Source organism: Lactuca sativa, chromosome 3, assembly GCF_002870075.4.
Source record: "Lactuca sativa cultivar Salinas chromosome 3, Lsat_Salinas_v11, whole genome shotgun sequence".
In the NCBI taxonomy this organism is placed as follows: domain Eukaryota; kingdom Viridiplantae; phylum Streptophyta; class Magnoliopsida; order Asterales; family Asteraceae; genus Lactuca; species Lactuca sativa.
In genome coordinates, this window is record NC_056625.2 from 139,865,577 (window position 1) to 139,888,101 (window position 22,525).

Consider the following 22,525-nt stretch of genomic DNA (forward strand, 5'->3'; position numbering starts at 1 on the left):
TACCATATGCTTCTGCAGTTGGCTTAATCATGTATGCTATGACATGTACTCGCCCTGATGTGGCCTTCGCTTTGAGCATGGTCAGCAGATATCAAGGGAACCCTGGCAAAACACATTGGACCGCAGTAACGAATATTCTTAAGTACCTTCTGAGGACTAAGGCATGGTTTCTTATCCTCAGTGGGAGTGATTACTTGAGAGTACGAGGGTATAGTGACGCTAGTTTTCAGACTGATCGGGATAATTTCCACTCGCAGTTGGGCTGGGTCTTTACCCTGATTGGAGTAGTAGTGACATGGAAAAGTTCCAAGCAGGAGACCGTAGGTGATTCAATGTGCGAATAAAAGTACAAAGCATCAAGCAAAGCGTCAAAAGAGGCAATATGGCTAAAGAACTTCATCAAATACCTTGGAGTTGTACCGGACATAAAGGAGCCAATGTAGATTTTATACGATAACGAAGGTGCAATTGCCTTAACCAAGGAACCGAGGGTTCATGGCAGATCCAGGCATATCGATAGGAAATATCATTTCATTATACATCGGGTAAAAGAGGGACTCCTCATGGTAAAGAGGGTATCGCCAGAAGAGAACCCAACAGAACCCTTTACGAAGGGACTAAGTAGAGTTAAGCATGTGCAACACGCTAGGAGCATTGGGCTGAAGGTCGATATTAGTTTTAGTGATTAGATATCCTTAGAAACTTGTAATAGATAAATTGTAATTGACATTTTGATGATTAAATAAAGGTGTTTTATTTATAAGTAGTGTTACTGTCTTGTGTCAATTATTTACTATTGTTTCACTTTGCATGTTTTGACTTTCTAAATAATAAGATTATTTAAGCCATCCATAGCCGATCATATGTTGGAAGTAAGTATGAAAGAAGACTGTCATGATTTGGATTGTAGATTGTCTAAGTGTTTAGACATAGAAAAAGTTTGCTACAACGTTCATAAGTGCTTTTGAAATATGACTTGAGTATTGGATTAAACCCGCACTCACATGAATCACCTCATGGAATTTAATCATGAGTGATTGTGAGATGATAATATCATATAGTCTTTAAGCCTAGATATATGAGTTGTTGTTTATGATTCGGTTGTGCATTGATAATGCGCAAACGCATCAGTAACTTGATGTTATAAAACGTATTATTGTGTACGATTTGATGAATAAATAGTACAAGCATATAAGTCAAAGTTTATCTCTTCCTTTTATCCTACAAGGCTAAAAGCGATATCTTGGGCCCCTCCATGATTTTGTTTTGACCTATGTGTTGGGCCCGGTTAGGACTGAACTGATGTGTTCAATTAAGTTCTATGTCAGACAAATTATAGATCGAGAAACAAACTGTTGGATAATAAGTATGACTATGTTCCGTGTAATTGTCCACACGATATCATGAGAATGGAGGACTATACGATCCCTTATCTAAAGGACGTGTCAGAGTTCGACAACGGCTATTGAGAGCTACAATTACTAATCGGATTTTTTGAAGTCATACTTTCATTTATAGTTATTAGACTTATCCAAGTGAGAGACTGTTGGATTAGGTGTCTAAGTTATAACTATATTTGGTACGTACCTGACCCGGTTGTAGCATGGTCCTTTTGGGTTGCCTTCACCGGAGCCACGTGACTGGATGAATAATGGAGAAAGAGGTTATTATGATTTATTAATATATTATATGAATAATATAATAAAGGAGAAATCATATTAATTAATATTGGTCAAGAATTAATTTAGAATTAATTTTGTGGTCAAAAGATATTAATTAAACTTGGGCGACTGATATTGCAGTTATAAGATAGTTGCAATATGGGCTGTGGATCCCTTAGGAAAGGGATGGATGATTTTATAGGGGAGCCCATGTAGAAATCGTCCAAGCTAGGGATTCTAGAAGGATATTGTGGGCTGCTTTGAGCTTAAGCAATCGGATTATGCCTTTGACTGAAACCCTAACTCCGCAGCTATATAAGGAACCCTTGGGCACTAGAATTTGGCTACCAGAAACCCTAGAAGGATTCCAAGAGCCGATTTTGAGTCTTCCCCTCTCTCTCCTAGATCATCCAATTGCTTTAGTGTTTATGATTCATTAGAGGCATCATATTTGAGGTGCTAGGTTCTCAAAAGCTTAGGCTCAACAACCGGCCATCAAAGGTAACTTTCTAACTTGTTTATTAGATGTTAATTTCATTTGGTTGTATGCTAGATTAGGGTTTGATAGATTTGGATGATTATTGTATGTACAAATAGAAAAACCTAGATCCAAAGCTTTTGGGTTTGCATCTGCACCATAGGATTGATGTTTTGCTCATAACCCAACAAATACACCATTATAATAAGCATTAATACTACCAATTTCATTATTAAAAGAAAATGTAAAACCTTGTTTATACAAACTATGATAGGAAATAATATTTCTCGCCATATCTGACGAGTAACAACAATTATTTAAATCTAAATTTAACCCAATATTATGCAATAAAGTATAAACTCCAATCTTGGTGACAGACGACTTTTTCCTACTCCCCATGATCAAGTTCATCTTCCTGTGCTCCGCGTCCCTACTTCCTTTTAGTCGTTGCAAATCAGAACAAATGTGAAAATGACATCATGTATCAAGGACACAAGAATTAGCATGTGACGACTTGTTAAACATAATAGTATAAATACCTACGAAGGAGGGTTTGATCTTCCCATCCTTTGTCCTGCAAGTATTTGGGGCAACTTCATGTCTAGTTCCCTTTTTTATGACAATGGAAGCACTCTGCTTCCTTAGGATTTGAGGAGGGTGTAGCAGGACCACCTTTGGACCCACTAGAAGAGGATCCAACATGGGACTTTCCCTTGTGGCTCTTTGATGAATCTTTCCTCTTCTTTCCCTTCCCATGTCCAATTGCCAAGACAAGCGCAGTAGCAGTAGGAGTAGAAACAACATATTTTCCTTTAAAAATACTTTCAGCAGTCCTTGAAAGGCCTTGAAGCTTGCTTAGAGTCACCTCCTCCTTGTTCATATGATAGGTCATACGAAACTGATCATAACAAAGAGGTAAAGAGTTTAGGATAATGTCAATTGCCAATTCTTCATCAAAATTGACATTCAGCTTTAGCAAGCGGTCCACAAACCTTTGCATCCTTTGCAAGTGTGTCGTGATAGACTCTCCATCCTTCATTTTGGTAGTAATCATGGAGGCTATGATTTCGTACCTTTCCTACCTTGCACTTTGATGGTACCTTTCCATCAAGTCTTGGTGCATTTCATAAGGCCAAAATTCCTTGTAGGACTTCTGAAGCTCAGCAGTCATGGTAGCAATCATAATACATGACACTTTGGCCACGTCCCTCCCATGGTCCTTGTATTCAACAATCTATTCGGGAGTAGCGCTAGAATCATAAATTTCCTTAAGCTCTTTATCTAGGACATATTCTTTGTCCTCATAGCAAACGACCATTCTGATGTTTCGAATCCAAGCATTGAAGTTCGATCCATCAAATATGACCCTCCCACATAGGTTCATGAGGGATAAAGAGCCTGAAGGGTTTGGGTTTGAAGCAGTGTTGGAAGACATCTAAAAAGAAAGACAAAGTTTAGATTAGATAGTGATCCTTAATATAGCACCGAAATCAAGTATTAAGGCTAGGACCCAACACATTATTTTACAATTTAGAAGAGGGATGCTGTAATCCAATTGCAAAATATTTGAAGGCAGGTAAATGACGACTTACCAATTTCCACCATGAAAAACGAAATAGATTTTTAAGTTTTAAATGAATTGAAATTCCTAGATTATTTTGAGATTCATTGAACTTTTCAATGACATATTTAAATCTCGATTATGCCCTTCAAGTCTGTGACCGGGATTCCAAGGATCACAAACAAGGTGTGAATAACCATGCAAATTAGCTTGGTACACTTAATGTTACAAATCATCCAGTCAATGTGTCGGTTAACAACACACGCTCCATTGATCCATGATTAACATCAACCTACCCTTTGCCACACATTGTCATCCCAAATTAGTGTTCCGGTTAGCCAAACACGCTCTACAAATGACTTAACAAGGTGCAAATTGCAATTTCATGGAATAGCACCATTTTCACATTTTTCCTGAAGTAACTAAGATTGGGAATTTATAAAAGTTTAGTTACTTTAATAATAATCATTATACTTATTAATGAGAATTAATTTCCTATCCTACCCGTTCGGCTAACGACCCTTCACCATTCAAGGAAGCGGTGGGTGAGAGTGGACACCCATTAAACCACCATTTTATAGGTAGTAACCTTATACCCCCCTTATACATCGGCTTCGTGAATGAGGCCTACTAACGGTAAGACTGACTTGTCTTATATATATATATATATATATATATATATATATATATATATATATATATATATATATATAAGTGTTAAACTTTAATATTATAATAGTATAAGGGTTGAATTTTAAACTTTTAAAATTCTAGGGTTTGGAATTAAAGTTTCATAAATGAGTCTCTTCAAGTTCCAAACTTGAGGGCAAGTTTTGTAACTTGTCAAGAATTTTGATTTCCATAACTTATGGATTTTAAAGTTCCATGAACGAGACCTTTCAAATTCCAAACCTAAGGACAAGTTATGAAACCTTTCAAGTTCTCTTAAATTCTATAACTTACAATAGTTAATGGTTTCATAAATAAAGACTTTTCATATTCCATAACTTGAGGACAAGTTATGGAACTTTTCAAGAACACATAGATCAAATTAAACTAATCCAATTATCATATAATTAATCATTTACCAATTTGACCTAGTTCATATTCAAGATAGTTTCAAATTTTACTAATAATTAGTTTTTTCATAAAATCAAGTAATTGTGTTAAATTTTGGTAACCTTCAGGGTTTTGGATGGGGATAAGCATTTACCATACTAGTAAAATCAAATTTTATGAACCAAAATAGTTTGTGGTAATGATTCTAATCCAAAACAGGCCAAAAAATCAAAAAACTGCCACCAGATGAGCCAACTCGTCGAGCCAGACTTTGCACTCGTCGAGTTCAGGGCAAAACTCATCCAACTCGTCGAGTCCATATATGGACTCGTCGAGTTCATCAGATAGTGGCCAAAAAAGTCATTTTTCCAACTATGAAAATCACGCATTTGCATCAATATAATAGAAAACACCCTAAGCGCTGATAGCACTGATGGGTTTTATGTACTCTAACATTCCTATGGTGCATATACAACCCTACTTCTTTGGATCTAAGTTTTCTCTAATTATACATGCAACATTTTTTTCCAAATCATAAAGCCTAAACTGGCATGGAAGGTAACATTTGAATAATAAAAAACAGTTAGAAGATAACCTTGTGTAGTAGCTTGCTTGTCTTTGACCTTTAGGAGCATAGCACCTCAAGTGTGATGCCTCAAATATCTTATAACAAACCAAGAACAAGAGAATGGACTTGTGAGAGAGTTTAGGGAGATCAAAATCTGCTAGCCACTACTATAGTGAGCATGGGTGGCGATTTTAGGTGTTAGCGACTGCTTTTATAGCTTAAGATTACAACCATGCAAACCCTAATGACTCTTCATATTTCTTAGTCTTTTGGGCTAAACCTTCTTGTACTTTCACATAGGTTTAGTCCAACTCTAATCAACCTGATTCATGAGTCCAACTAGAAGTATCACCGATTTACTTAATCATTCCTTGTATCTTCAATTAGTTTCTTTTGATCACTAAATTAATATCAAATTAATTCTTGATCTATACTAATTAAATAATGTGATTTCTCAATTAATATATTATACTTATAATATATTAATAAACCACAATAACCTCTTCCTCAAGTATCCATCCTATCAAATTGTTCCAAAGTGTTACAACCCAAATGAACCATGCAATTATTGGGTCAAGTACATATCAATTATAGTTATGGGCTTAGACACCTAATCCAACAGATCTAATGGAAACCGGTGGTTGGATTTTAAATCAAAAACCACTACCACCACCGTCTTGAGGTGGTGGTTGTCGCCATGAACCACCGTCGACCACCACCGCCCGAGGTGGCAGTGATGGGTTTTATGTACTCTAACATTCCTATGGTGCACATATAACCCTAATGCCTTGGATCAAATTTTTCTCTAATTATACATGCAACATTGTTTTCCAAAGCATAAAGCCTAAACTAGAATGCAAAGTAACATTTAACTAAAAAAAACAGTTAGAAGATTACCTTGTGTAGTAGCTTGCTTGTCTTTGACCTTTAGGAGCCTAAAACCTCAAGTGTGATGCCTCAAATGTCTTTTAACAAACCAAGAACAAGAGAATGGACTTGAGAGAGAGGGTTGGGAGATCAAAATCGGCTAGCTACAACTCTAGTGTGCATAGGGGGTCGATTTTAGGGTGTTAGGGACTTCTTTTATAACTTAGGATTACAACCATGCAAACCCTAATGACTCTTCAAATTTATTAGTCTTTTAGGCTAAACCTTCTTGTACTTTTACATAGGTTTAGTCCAACTCTAATCAACATGAGTCATGAGTCCAATTAGATGTATCACTGATTTACCTAATCAGTCCCTTTATCTTTAATTAGTTTCTTCTGATCACAAAATTAATATCAAATTAATTCTTGATCAATACTAATTAAATAATGTGATTTCTTAATTAATATATTATACTTATAATATATTAATAAGTTATAATAACATCTTCCTCAGGTATACATCCTATCAAATTGTTCCAGAGTGTTACATCCTAAATGGACCATACTATCATCGGGTCAAGTACATACCAATTATAGTTATGGGCTTAAACACCTAATCCAACAGTCTCCCACTTGGATAAGTCTAATAACTATAATTGCCAATGTAGCTTCAAAATTTGAGTAGCACTCGTAGCTCTCTAAAAGCCATTGTTGAATCCTGACGCGCCATTTAGATAAGGGATCGTATAATCCTCCGTTCTTCAAGATATCATGCAGACAAATACATGGAACATAGTCATACTTATTGTCCAGCAGTTTGTTTCCTGATTTCTGATTTGTTTGACATAGAACTTAATTGAACACATCAATTTAGTCCTGACCGGTCCCAGCACATAAGTCAAAAAAAATCATTGAGGGGCCCAAGATATCACTTTTAATCCTCTTAGGATAAAAGGAAGAGATAAACTTCGACTTATATGCTTGTACTAACTATTAGTTAAATCATACACAACAGCACGTTTTATGACATCGAGTTACTGATGTGTTTTCATACTGTCAATGTACAACCAAATCATAATTGCAAACTCATATATCTTGGTTTGAAGATTATACGATATTATCATCTCACAATCACTCGTGATAAATTCTATGAAGTGATTTGTATAAGTGTGGGTTGATCCAATACTCAAATCTTATTTCAAGAGTACTCGTGAATGTTGTCGCAAATCTTTGCAATGTCTAACTCCCTAGACAATCTTAAAAACCCATTTATGACAGTCTACTTATATAACCTACTTCCAAAGTATGATCGATTATGGATAGTTTGAATAATCTTATTATTCTGGAAGTCAAAACATGCAAAATGAAACAATAGTAAATAATTGACGAAAGATAGTAACTTTACATATAAATAAAACTCCTTTTATTCAATCATCAAATGTAAATTACATTTTGGTTATTACAAGTTTCTAAATATCTATTTAATAATTAAAACTAATATCATCTTTCAGCCCAATACTCCTTGCATGCAGCAAGTGCTTATCCCAGTTGAGTCCCTTTGTAAGAGGATCTGATGGGTTCTTCTTTGATGATATCCTCTTCACTATGAGTAGTCCTTCTTCTACTTGATGTCTTATAAAGTGATATTTTCTGTTGATGTGCCTGGATCTGTCATGATCCCTTGGATCCTTGGCTAAGCCAACTGCACTTTCATTGTCATAGAAAATATCCTCAGGCTCCTTTACAGCTGGTATAACTCTAAGGTCTCCAATGAAGTTCTTCAGTCATATTGCCTCCTTTACAGCTTCGCTTACTGCTATGTACTCTGATTCGCACGTTGAATCAGCCACAGTTTCCTTTTTGGAACTTTTCCATGTTATTGCTCCTCCATTAAGGGTAAATGCCCAACCCGGCTGAAAGTGGAAATTATATATGTCGGCCTCAAAGATGGCGTCACTGTACCCTGTCACTCTCAAGTCCTCACTCCCATTGAGGGTAAGGACTCAATCCTTAGTCCTCCATATGTACTTAAGAATGTTCTTTACCTCAGTCCAATGAGTCTTACCAGGGTTCCCTTGATATCTGCTGACCATGCTAAAAGCAAAGGCCAAATCAGGGCGAGTACATGTCATAGCATACATGATCGAGCCAACTATAGAAGCATATGGTATTCGACTCATTTCTGCTATCTCAACCTCTGTACTGGGACTCTGAGTCTTACTCATTTTGGTATTATTGCTCTAGATTGGTAAGTCTCCTTTCTTGGAATTCTCCATGCTGAAACGTTTCAACACCTTCTCCAAGTAGGTACTTTAACTAAGTCCTATTAGTCTTTTACTCCTGTTTCTCAATATCCTTATCCCTAGAATGTAAGAAGCTTCTCTGAGGTCCTTCATAGCGAAACACTACCCAAACCTGGACTTAACCTCCTGCAAGGTTGGAATGTCATTTCGAATGAGTAGTATGTCATCCACATACAACACGAGAAAGCAAACTATACTCCCACTAGCTTTGACATATACGCAGGAGTCATCCTCGCTTCTTGAAAATCCAAACTCTTTGATTTTCTCATCGGAACAAAGATTCCATCTACGAGATGTTTGTTTCAATCCATAAATGGATTTCTCAAGCTTACATACTCTATTAGGGTACTTTGCATTGACAAAACCCTCTGGTTGATTCATGTAAACATCTTCAGCCAACTTCTCATTAAAGAAAGTGGTTTTGACATCCATTTGCCATATTTCGTAATCATGAAATGCAATTATGGCTAGCATAAGCCCTATAGATTTAATCTTCGCTACTGGTGAGAAGGTCTCGTCATAGTGAACTCCAGGAGTTTGAGTAAAGCCCTTCGCAACCAATCGCGCCTTATAAGTGTGTACTTTCCCATTCATTTCGGTCTTCTTCTTGAAGATCCTTTTGCACCCGACTGTCTTACGACCTGATACATTCTCAACCAAGTTCCAAGCTTGATTGTCATACATGAACTAAATCTCACTGTCCATCACATCTTTCCATTTTGTAGACTCGGGGCCTGCCATGGCTTGCTTGTAGTTGTTAGCTTTATCCAAGTTTACCTGTGTACTATCACTGATAAATGTTTCACCTTCAGTAGTAATATGGAAACCATAAAACTCAGGTGTCTGTCTAACTTTACTGGATCGCCTGAGAGGTATGGACTCATCAATCAGTTCAACAGGAGTTTCCTCCTCGGGTTGAGCGCTAGTGTTTGAGGTTCCTTCATTACTTAACTCTTGAATCTCTTCATGGTCAATTTGCCTCCCACTGTCCTCTTGGCATATGAGTTATCTCTCTCGAAGGACTCCTCTCCTTGCAATGAAGACAATATTGTCACTCGGTCTATAGAAGAGATATCTAAAGGATAATTGTGGGTAGCAGATGAAAATACAATGCTCACTAGGAGGTTCGAGCTTGTCGTGAGTTTCTTTTCTCACAAAAGCCTCACAACCCCAAACCTTGATGTGTGCTAACAAGGGAACCTTCCCTGTCCACATCTTATGAGGTGTTTTGAAAACCTTTTTAGTTGGAACTAGATTAAGGATATGGGCGGCAATCTCTAAGGCATACCCCCAGAATGAGTTAGGTAACGAAGCTCGACTCACCACAGAACGAACCATGTCTAGTAAAGTTCGATTCCGCTTACCAGCCACACCATTAAGCTGTGGTGTCCTAGGTGGCGTCAATTGTGAAACAATTCCACATTCCTTAAGATAGTCTTGGAACTTGATACTAAGATACTCTCCTCCTCGATCGGATCGGAGTATCTTCATATTCCTACCCAACTGATTTTCCACTTCTTGCTTAAACTCTTTGAACTTTTCAATGGTTTTTGACTTATGCTTGATTAAGTAGATGTACCCATATCTACTATAATCATCAGTAAAAGTCACATGGAAGTGGTTAGCATCCTTTGTGGCGGATCTCAAGGGTCCACACACATCGGTGTGTATGAGATCCAACAAACCCTCACCCCTTTCACAAGTACCATTAAAGGCTGACTTGGTCATCTTTCCAAGCAAAAAAGATTCACAATTGTCATACAAACTTAATTCAAATGACTCCAACACTCCATCCTTTTGGAGTTGGGCTATGCGCTTCTTGTTAACATGTCCAAGACGACAATGCCATAAGCATTCTTTATCCAAAACATTGGACGAATCATTATGTAACGCATTATTTCCTATGTTATCTACAACGATAACTAAATTAATATCAAATTAATTCTTGATCAATACTAATTAAATAATGTGATTTTTGAATTAATATATTATACTTATAATATATTAATAAATCACAATATCCTCTTCCTCAAGTATCCATCCTATCAAATTGTTCCAGAGTGTTACAACCCAAATGGACCATGCTAGCATCGGGTCAAGTACATACCAATTATAGTTATGGGCTTAGACACCTAATCCAATAGGCAGTGGGTGGTGCCCGACCAATTAAAACTCTAATTAACCTAAAAAGTTAACCGTGGACCTTGTTGGCATGTGCTTGGGTTAGAAACCCTAATAAGGGTTTAGAAAACCCTAATCTTGGAGACTTTAGTTTAGGACTTGCGGGACCCACTTTTTGGACCGTTGGATTGGAGTTATGAATTATGCCCGAACACATTATATGATTGACCTAGTAGAGTGACGGACTTAATGGATTAAGTCCTTAATCGATTAAGTGTTCTTACTTAACCATAATCGTGAATTTATGTGGAAATCCTAATCGTGTTGGGCTTCGAGTTGGGCCTTTCTTTTGGGCTTAGGTGTTTGGGTTCTTGATGGGCCATTTGAGAACAAGTGTATGGACTAGGAAATTTGGATGGGCTTTAGGGTAAGGCCTATATAAGGGGTTTGGGCCCAATTTGGAAAATTGGCCCATAATTGGGCCTTGATTAATTATTTGGCTTTTAAGCCTTCGGAGTGTAAGTTGGGCCTTGGTCTTGGACCAAGCTAGGTTAGGGGTAAAATGGTCTTCTTACCCCAAGTATGGATTTATGGTTATGCATTGGTACCCAATTGCTAATTGGGTGTTGTTTTGATGTTGACAGTTCAAGGATCTGTCAGCCAGCAGCCAGATATTTATCCATGGGACTTCAGCAGTGCGAGGTGAGTCTCTCACTATGTTTAGCGGGTCGAAGGCATGAATTCTAGCCATGGTTATCATGTTAGGATGCCAGTTGTCCGTGTGACTCTTTCATGTGTATGTATTGGTATGTATGTTGGGCAGGGCCCAATGGTTATTCTGTATGTTAGTATTAGGTTATGCATATATGATTTGTATGTGGGCGGGGCCCAATGATTGTGCAGTATGCTGCTATCTTGGTGATTTTCGTTTGTTTTTGAATATTATATGATTATATGGTTATATGTTCAGTGGGTGGGGCCCATTATGCGAGTATGGATAGGGCCCGTATCTCAGTGGGTGGGGCCCGTTATGCGAGAGTGTGAGAGGCCTGTATCGCAGTAGGTGGAGCCCATTATGGGAGTGTAGGAGGGGCCCATATCTCAGTGGGCGGGGCCCGTATCTCATTGGGAGGGGCCCATTATGTGAATGAGGACGGGGCCCGTATCTCTTTAGGCGGGGCCCATTATTTGATATGTTTCGTATGTGGTATCTTGTGGAATTCATTAAGCTTTGTTCTTATGGTTTTCAGTTTATGTTTCAGGTAACTTGGTTTTCAATTGGAAGCGCTCCAGATGATTGTAGAGCACATACTACATGTTTCCACATTCTATGATTTACTCTAATTCGATGATGTTTTGCTTAATCTTGATTACCTTGGTTTTATGGAAATGATATGTATTAACGATTTATTAATCTAAAAACAAAAATTTTACGTTATTATCAGTGGGAAGTTACAAGATGGTATTAGAGACTTGGTTCGAGGGATTCGGACATACTCTCGGGTATGTTTGAACTCAAACTGAGGATTTGGTAAAGTTTTCAAAAGAAAAGTATTTTCAAGAAAAGAGTTTTCTAAGATAAGAAAGGGTGTAGTGTATGCAATCGACTGAGCTCAAGTAAGTTTCCCCTAAAATACCCATACATGTTACCTGATATGATTTGATTTATGAATCCGTGAATCACAAGCTAGTTAGGGCTAACGATCTGCTCAGTTTTTTCATGGTAGAATTCTATGAGAGATGCCTTGTATGCCTGTTGTTTGAGTTTGTAGACTTGCATGCTAGTTCTGATTATCCAGTGATAGTTGGCTTGATATATGATGCCTTGTAGCTAAGGAAGCATGGGATGCTAGGTTGGGTATAGATTGTATGTGTAAGTCAATCAGTTGCAGGAGTTGGAGCTCCTAGTTCGAGTTGTTGTATATGGGATTTGATGCTCGTGATTATTCTTTGGATTGGAGTGTTGCTGCACAAATGTTTCTTGCTTTGTGCTTTGTGGAACTCTTATGTGATGGGAGTTAGCTAATAAGTGAATATGTCAAGTCACATGTGATAAAGGTTGAATAATCTCAGAGTGATAGATTTGACCCTATTGCGCAACTATTGTCTGAGTGAAACCGTTGTAGGGATGAGTCTGTTACTCGAAGGATTATCTAAGCTTTGTTGCATGTGATTGTATTCATGAGGTGGGTGATGGACATTATGGGGAGTTCTTCAGCAGCTGATGGCAGGGTGAGGTCGGGAACCTAGGAAAGTCTGGGGATTGCTCCAGTGGGTGTTAGATGTGCTGGTTAGCGAGTGTTTGGAGTATGGATTTGAGAGGGTAACTTAGAGGATTCTGGAGAATTCTTGAGGAAAGTATAGATAGGTGTGGAAGGTAGTATTGGGGCTGTACTACTGAAAGCACAGGATCCATACTCGAATCGGGGAGAGTCTTAAAGAATCTAGGAAGCCTGTGGGATGAGGATTCTTAGGTATATTCGGATATTGTGCATGTTGTTTCAGTATGGTGGTGAGCACTTAGGAATGGGATTCAGATTCTGGTTCCAGCTTAGGAGCAGATACTGAGCCGATCGATGCGCGGATGTGGGAGTTCATCTCATTGGAGATTACTCACAGTGTTTCATATTGGACCTTGGTGGTGTTTGGTAAGGAAAGGATTATGGGGCTCCTTTATGGTCACCTCGGGGCCTTTCGATACAGGATTGTGGTAGCGCAGTTGGGGGCTCATCTGGAGCCTGAAGCTGGTGGATCCCTAGAATCCTATAGGAAGGAGGATCCTATTGTTGGCTCTTGCCAGTTGGGATAAGATGGGAATTCTGCATAATGTCCTCAGGGGGGAGGTTAGAATTCCTTCAGGTGCTTTTGTAGGGATGTCATCTTTTGTTTTCTTCTGGGTTGTTATCGGGAATTTGTATCGCATTGGAATCTTATTGGGCTTGGGTAAGTTATATATTGGGAGTGTACCTTCTACTGTCTAGATTATATTTCCAAGGATTGTGATGCGCCATTCTGCATGTCGGGAGTCTTCAATGAATCTTCAGAGTGTCGTATCTTTTTGAGTGGGTTTCAGTGTGTTCCGTTGTTTATCCTGGTTTTTGTTGGGATCAATTCAGGGGTATTGTTTGGAAGATCTTTGGTCGGGGTTCAGGGGTTTTATCATCTGTTAGGATTAGATCGGCAATTTTCTATAGAATAACTTGTGTGTTCAAGCACTACTGTTGCTAGGAGATAGGCAGTAGCAGGTAGATGGTGATGTCAGATGCATGAGTTGATTGGTCATCGGAAGTGCCAAAGTAGTTTATATCTGCATGGGCTGTAGTCGGTTAGAGTTCAGTAACTCTTTGAGAATGGAAATTAGAGTGGATATTCTTCAGAGCATGGCAAGGGTTATGGTTTTTGTCACCAACATAAGATTTCAAGGAATTGGTATGGTATCACGGAATGTGATTTGGATTATCAGAATAGCTAAGGTTTCACGAGTATTCTTCAGGATTTCAGGAATTAGGTGATCAATGAGTCTGACCAGCAATGGAATGCTAGTATTGATTAGCACAGGTTATAGACGGTTCAAGCTATATGAGGTTGATGGGTCAGGAATCCATCAGATTTAACAGGTGAATAGGCTTCGTCGAATCCAAGTAGGGGAAAATCGATCAGAATTTTTGGCTGTTGGATCGGGTGTTGAACCAGGGCAAGTTTCGCATCCTTTTCAGGAAGAGAGACGACCCAAGTGGCCGTTTGGACTGAAGTTGTGTAAGTGGGAGTTCAGGGAACTTCCAGCAGCTGGTCGACGTCTGCTTGTTATGTATAGCATGTTTGTGGAAGGATCCAGTTCGAGGTTTGTGTTAGAGCATCACTGCATGTTCTTGTCCGATGAAGGCTTTGGGGTTCAAAGCATGACTTGAACACCTTATTGATTCCAGTCGAATGCGGGTTCGATTCAGGATATTTGGGTTTGGGATGGTTTGGTTTTGATGAACTAGGGGTGGTAATCATGGTTGGTTAGAAGTGTTGTTAGACTGTTATGGGATTGCAACATTCACCACTTGAGGTAGCCTATCGATGAGGTGGTCATGAGTTTAGAGGAGGATCGGTTCGTGTCGTAGGCACGACAGACAAGATTTTCGAGGTATATTTCCTTGTTTTAGATTGAGGACCATTGGGGTCCGAGGTGGATTTGGGCCTATGTAACCCTAGATGGTTGGGACCCGTGGGCGAGGATGATCTGTGGTATAGTTTGGATGGGACCCATGGGCAAGGCCTGTGTGTTTATGGCAATGCAGGTGGGACCTGGTAGAGACTGTTGGGTCAAGGTGTTGGATCTTGGATTTCAGGATTAAGTGTGTGGTTAGTAAGTGGTGCAGAGGGATGTTTGGGTTGGGTATCCTTGTTATCTGGACTCTTTGGAACCTGGTGGTTGGATCAGGTGCGAGACTGGTATTCTCAACGCTAGTTTGGGAACCTTTATATCCCGATCTAGGAAGGGGTTGTCGTTATCAGAAGGTCTTGGGTGAAATGAAAGCGCAAATCCATGGATCTCGGGTTATGAGTTGAGTATCAGGTCGGTTTTTGGGTAAGATATCGAGTCGGGTATCGCGAGTGTTTTGTGTAGGATTTTCCGTTCCGTGGGATAAGGATCAGGGTATCTATATGCTGAGGGCATCAATCGAAGGGTTCAAGGGTAATGAATTGATTCAGTTTTGATGGTAGATCAAGCTCTTGTGATTGCGTCTTGGATTGGTTCTATTTGTGAAGGGCATCACGAAAAGTCGAGGCGGTATTATTGATTTTGAACTTATGTGTGGAGTACCTTGTTATTCGGAGGAGATGTTAGGTCACATGCTGTTGGGATTGCATAATATCAAAGTAGATGATTTGATCTTGTTGCGCAACTCTCGTCTGAGTCTAACTGTTGCAGGGATGAGTCTTCTACTCGAAGGAATATCTGAGCCTTGGTCAAGTATAAGTGTTCTGCAGGGATACTTGAACGGTGATTCTGTTTCTAGTGGGAACCTCAAGTTATCGGAAGTTGGGTAGTTAGTTGGGGGATAGGTGGATTGGATTCAACAAAAATGATTCAGTATGGTTGGTCTGTCGGGGAGTCAGACCATCTCGAGACTTCAAATTTCAGATTGAGTAAACGTGATTATGTTGCAAGGAATTCATTCATCTTCGGGTTGTAGAGCCCTGCGAGGGTTGGTTCGGGTTGCCTTCGGAAGGTTAGGGTGTACTCGGGGTTGTGGTTGTATTGCTCAAGTTCTTTGGCGTGTCGGGAATAGTAAGGAATGATTTCGAGGACGAAATCCAATTTAAGTGGGGGAGAATTGTAACATTTCGTTAGAAACATAAAGAATAAATAATAAACCCTAAAACCCCGAGACGTATTTTTTTATATATATTGTATTTAGCCCTAAGTCGTATTAATTAGCGGGGTGTGCATATTGGGGGTTAAATTGTAACTTTGGACTTGAATTGTAATGGAATCTGAAAGATCGGGGTTGTTTTGTTAATTGTGGGCTTGAATTAAAAAAGAATAAGAGAAGGAGGGACGGAAATGTAATATATATATATATATATATATATATATATATATATATATATATATATATATATATATAAAGTTTGGGAGCTAGTGACAGGACTTAAACCCGTTCCCCGCCACCCTCTTGCTAACCGATACCCTCTCAAACCCTAACCCTAAATTTTCCAGCCGCCACCCTTATACCCCCATACTCCAGCCGTCACCAACTCCTAGTCACACATGGACCGCCGAGCATCACCGCCACTACTCTCATTCCTGGCAAAGGCGAGGGTTGCGAACCCAACACTGTGATGGTGAGGAGAGCGGACGAATGAATTATTTGGCCGCTATGTCTCTCTCTCCATCGATGACGCAATCCTCTTTCTGCCTCTTTGTTGCTTCTGTCCTGTCTCGCCGTTGTCTTCGCTGTCATACGGTTGTTCCGTCTTGTTGATATTCTCCGACCACCGCCTGCCACCACTAGGGTGGCTATGTTGGTGGGTGTTTCAGTAGGTTTCGTGTAGGTGTGTATGTTGTTTCAGGAAGTCGAAGGCGTGTGTGTGAGTATTCCGTTGGACGGAAAACATGGGAAACCACCATGGCAACCAACCATGGTGACTGTCACATTGATGTTGCCCTCTACCACTATCAACCGTTGTGTTAGGTGGCTGTGTGCATGATGTTTTATTCATATGAGTGTTTTTCTGCATTGGTTGATGTAATGGAAGCTGGTGGTCGGATTTTAACTCGAAAACCACCACCACCGCCATTAGGTGGTGGCTGCCGTCGTGAACCATCGTCGACCACCACTGCCCGAGGTGGGAATGGGTGGTGCCCGACCTATTAAAACTCTAATTAACCTAAAAAGTTAACCTTGGACCTACTTGGCATGTGTTTGGGTTGGAAACCCTAATTAGGGTTTAGAAAACCCTAATCTTAGAGACTTTAGTTTGGGACTTGTCGGGACCCGCGCTTTGGACCGTTGGATTGGAGTTATGAATTATGCCCGACAATATTGTATGATTGACCTAGTAGAGTGATGGACCTAGAAAACCCTAAGCTTTGTGCTTACGGTTTTCAATTTATGATTCAGGTACCTTGGTTTTCAATTAGAAGAGCTCAAGATGATTACAAAGCACACACCACATGTTTTCGTAATCTGTGATTTACTCTAATTCGATGATGTTTTTGCTAAATCTTGATTACATTGGTTTTATGGAAATGATATGTATTAACGATTTATTAATCTAAATGCAAAAAATTTACGTTATTATCAGTGGGACGTTACACCTTTAGAATTTAAGCCATTTAAGTTTAATTATTTTCTATATATTCTTATGTAATTATCTTTTAAGTATCAACCAGTCTGTTATCTTACATGATATCAAAACTCTTGGTTAAAATCCTACTACTGATCACAACCCACAATCATCGCCCTCTACCTCCGGCGATATTCTCTCATAGTCATCGGATGTGCCTTCATTATGCTCCATATTTTCCTTTTTTGCGTAAATAATAAAACACCCGTCGAAACCAAAGTAGAGCTCTTTCATCGGCTTCTTCTACTGCTTTGTTTGTTTATGCTTCCTCCTCAGATGACGCCTGCCTCCGAGCCTTTTGCCTCCTCCTCGAATGGCATCTTCATCTGATCCTTCTACATTCTCCTCATCTCACCACTTCTTCAGATCTATTTTCGGAGTCAGTGTCTTCATTTGAGATTGTTCATTGAAGGATTGCCCCTTAATATGGATTTCGTGTAACCCAACCATAGAATTAAAATATTATGTTTGAAAAGTTTTCACACAATCCTACGAGAAGATCCAAATTACTTATCGATTTCAAAACCTTACCTGATTCCCATATTTTTAACATTTATCACCATTTAACGTAGCTTTTTTAGGATATTGTGATAATACTTTATGTTACCTATGGTTTTGATTTGTTCAACCAATTATGCCATTCAATAAATACTTATTTGTTAAACAAACTAGGTGTAAGACCAATGTATTACTTGAGTTTATTTTAAAGGAAAAAAAAATGAAATTCTAAATATTTGAGAAGTTCAAATTTATAAGAAAAAGAATAGTAAAATATTGAATTATTAAAATTAAATTGTTTGTTTTTCTTTTAAATTAAACAAATAATCTAGATAAATAAACAAATGAAACTAATGAAACTTTAATTTAGAAAATTTGAAATTAGATGGAAGTTAATTAATTAAATTATATGTATTTATTATTACATTTATTGAAATTATTACATTTAAATATTACGTGAAAATTAATAAAATAAAAAAACCATAAAATGTCATGTGGAAAAAAATTAATTGAAAATAGCCACAAAATGACATATGACCAAATCAATGAAAATATGACATGTGGCAAAAGATTATTTATTTATTAGGGAGTATATAAACTAAAATGAAAGTTTAATTATGTGAATTTCAATTTCACCATCAAATAAATTTACAAAAATCCAACATTTTAATAAATAGAAAACATTTTATATTATCCGTTCACATGTACACGATAACATTTGACAATTAAAGCGAAAAACTACTTTTATGTAAGTAGGAAGGATGCTTTAGGAAGTACAAACATATGTGATAAAAAAGTCAATCAGGAAGTTTAGTAACATATCTTACACTACATGTGTTTGTCACCTACCAGATATGCTATTCCTTACGATTTCATTTATGTATAAAATGGGACATAAATGTAATGGTATGTTTTATTCTAAAGGAAGCCGATAATATTGAATTTCAAGATTCCATCTATTCTAATAAAAGAAGTTCTTTTATTTTTTTAATTTTTTTATTTTTTTTATTTTTACATTTGACATTCTTATTCAATTTGTCAAATGTCATTTTATAATTATTTTGAATTAATTTTTTTCCCAGATTTCATTTTATGAATTTTTTCTATTTTATTAAATTTAACATAATATTTTAATTTAATAATTGCAATAAATGTAGTAATAAATGGATATCAATTTCATTAATGAACTTACCTTTTAATTTAAATTCTCAAATTAAAGCTCATTAGTTTTTTTTGTTTATTTATTTAAATTAAAAGATAAAAAACATTTTAATTATAATAATTCATTATTTTATTTTTATTTTCTTATAATTTCAAAGTTCTTAAACATTTTGATCTTTACATTTAACTTTTTTTTTTTTTTTTAAATTAACTATTGTATTACATGAGTTTCACAACTAGTTTTATAATGTAATTAGTTGACACGTAGCGTGGTAAAGACACCGCACCAGAAAGCTATATTTCATTTTTTTCCTTTTTCTATAATGTAATTAATTGATAGGTCGTGTGTGTGTGTGTGTATATATATATATATATATATATATATATATATATATATATATATATATATACACACACTAGCCGTTTACCCACGCCAAGCGACGGGTGATAATAGTTTTTTCATAAATCACTTTTTGAGAGACAATTATTTTCCATTGGCGTGAGCTAGTTCCTTGCAGTCTTTCCGCGAACTGTTCTGTCTCGGATAGTTCGTTTCAATAGATATTTTCTAGCTAGGTGCATTTTTGTACAATAGAGTAAGCAAATAAGTAAAACTCGTTGCTACACTATGAGCTAAGGTATTTTTCCGGGTATTTAGGACTGTGACGGGGCTCAAAACGATATTTTTCAACTTTTAATATCTAGAAAAGTATTTTTCTAGCATCCGGGATAGTACATGTGGTGAAAACTGATTTTTAGAAACCATTCAAACTTTTTATAAACAACAAATTGAAGAAATAATTAATGAAAAAAATATTTATTTAATATACAAAAGTTGATTTTTTTATAGGTTTGAAAACCGTTTTCGCAAACCGGTTCCAAATGCTTTTATCTTGACCATATTTGAGGTTAACGACCAATGAAATCATTTGACCATTTATTTGTTTTTTCTCTATATATAAATATTTTTATAGATCTCAATCAATTATTACTTGAAGGACAATATTTATGTCTCCAAAATTACGAAGTGATCAATATTTGAAGGACCATAGTAGTAAAAGTGGTATTGTTGATACAAAATATGAAAATTATACTTGTATTCTAACCTTAATAACATTATACTTTCAAAGTATAATGCTTTAATAAGAAAAAATGACATATATCTTAAACCAACTTGAAATGTGAAAACAATATTTAACTTGGAAAATTGTCAGAAAAGCTCAGATCTTTTGGGAAAATTTACGATTAAGTCCTTTTTTTAACATAATAGATTTTATTTTTTTGATCAAATTAATGAAAAAGTCTTTTTTTCTATTAATAGGAAATGACATATTATCTTGTAAAATCAAATAATCATAACTTTTCTGTTCAACAATTTTTTAGGACAAAGTCAGAGCTTTTCCCAAAATATTATGATTTTTCTGACAATTTCTCTTGTATTTTATCTCAATTAATAAGATATAGAACCCATCTTGTAAATAACTAGTTAACTTAGAATAAACATTTTTCAAATTTGTTAACCCTCGTAATTCTTCATTTATGTTTTATTTAATCTAGTTTACGTTATCAAAAAAAGAACTTTATAGATAATGTAAGATTTAATCTAGTTTATCTATAGATCAACATTGAAATTGATTTATGCTATTTTTTTGATTTTTCATACTTTAAGGTTTAGCTCAATAATAAATAACGAAAACAATTTGTATTATAGTAATTGTATTTTTAGTTATATGTTTAACACAATATTTATTTATTGTTTTTTATTTGATTTTTTTTAATAATCCAGTCCAAACCGCCCTGACCGAACCGGTTAAAAATCATACCAATTTTGATCAATTCCTAGAAATGAGAACCGACCCTAATGTCCAAAATAGGATCCAAATCTGGTCGACGGGTCCAAAATAGGGTCGAGATCTGGTCGCCGGGACCAAATGTTCACCCCTAATTTAACCAACTCATGCTCTCTTGAAATAACCAATTCAACAAAGGCAATATAAACTAATATATGTAATGTAAGATATAAGTGGTCTTTTATGTGGGTATACTTAGCTTAGGCCACTATATCCTAACTGAACCAGGTTCAACTTCAACAGATCATGCACAAGCCAGGTAATTAGTATTATATAAATATAAAAGTTGATATATAAAACCAAATTAACATAGAATTTCACATATTGACAAACAATGGACCAAATATTTCTTCATCTACAAAATTATAAACATGAGAAGGTATGGTACAAAAGATGCAGTTCAGTTTTGTTGTATTGTAAGAGGTTTAGAATAAATGATGCAGTTCATAGGAGGTGGATGTAATGATCAAACAACCCTTCATAACCAATCACAATCTCCTTTCACCTCATCCATCTCTTCAATAAAAATGGGCAATTAGTGCCTCAACTGTTAATCTCCTTTTGTGGGTCTTTTCTTACACGTATTCAAGAAATCATATTAATCTCATCAAGATATATATAAGTAGGATCATACACAAGCACAACAAACAATCAATTAAACCAAAAAAGCTTACCATGAATGATATTATATTATTTGTTCATAAAGGAAAATAAGGACTTATATTTCTCCTTGTAACTAAAAATATTTGATTTATTCTTGTAGCCCCATATTTCCCATTATATGTGAACACTACACCAGATAAAAACAAATGGCATCCCATTCTCTTTTGATTTATTCTTGCAGCTCTGCATTTCCCATTATATGTGAACACTGCACCAGATAAAAAAATGACATCTCATTCTCTTTTGCTTATGTACGAACAGATAACATTTGTCAAATTCCTGCAAGTCCTAATAAAGGTACTCCTTATGCCACATGTAACCATATAATATACACTACACACCAAATTTAGTTTTTTTGCCTTTGTAAAATCATATAATCATGAATCTGTTGTAGATGATTTATATAAATCGAACCGCTCATTCCCATCTTAATCATCTTAATGATATTCCTTTTTAAGCAAAAAGACCCTCCAAAGTCCATTAAACCTTAATTTAACAAAAACAAAATCATTACATTTCAGATAAAAGTTCATAATATTAAAAAAAAAAAAACTTGAAAATGCTAAATTCAAATTTCCATATGGAATTTACCTACGCACCATTTCCTTGCAATTTCTTTATCTAAAAGATGAAAATATCGGAAAACATGCTCTCGAAAACTCAACCATCATCTTTGTCTTATCAGATCTAATTTCAATTTTCTGTAATGTTGGGCCATTTCACATATGGATCTTGGTTTTTTAAGTTAACAACCATTTGAGAAGATGAAGACATACTTGTTTCAAATGGTTTTATCTTCTTTTACAAGCTAATTTCCATGGAGGTATTTGGTTCTAAATGATCCATTGTGCTTCATTTTGATAGTTAAGAAGTTATCAATCCATATACAT

At 36.5% G+C, this 22,525-nt stretch overlaps 1 pseudogene; it reads right to left on the reverse strand.

Annotated features, from left to right (window-relative positions):
- Positions 1 to 16,941, reverse strand: part of LOC111880254 (uncharacterized) — a 29,841-nt pseudogene extending 12,900 nt beyond the window's left edge.
- Between the last annotated feature and the right edge of the window lie 5,584 nt (positions 16,942 to 22,525).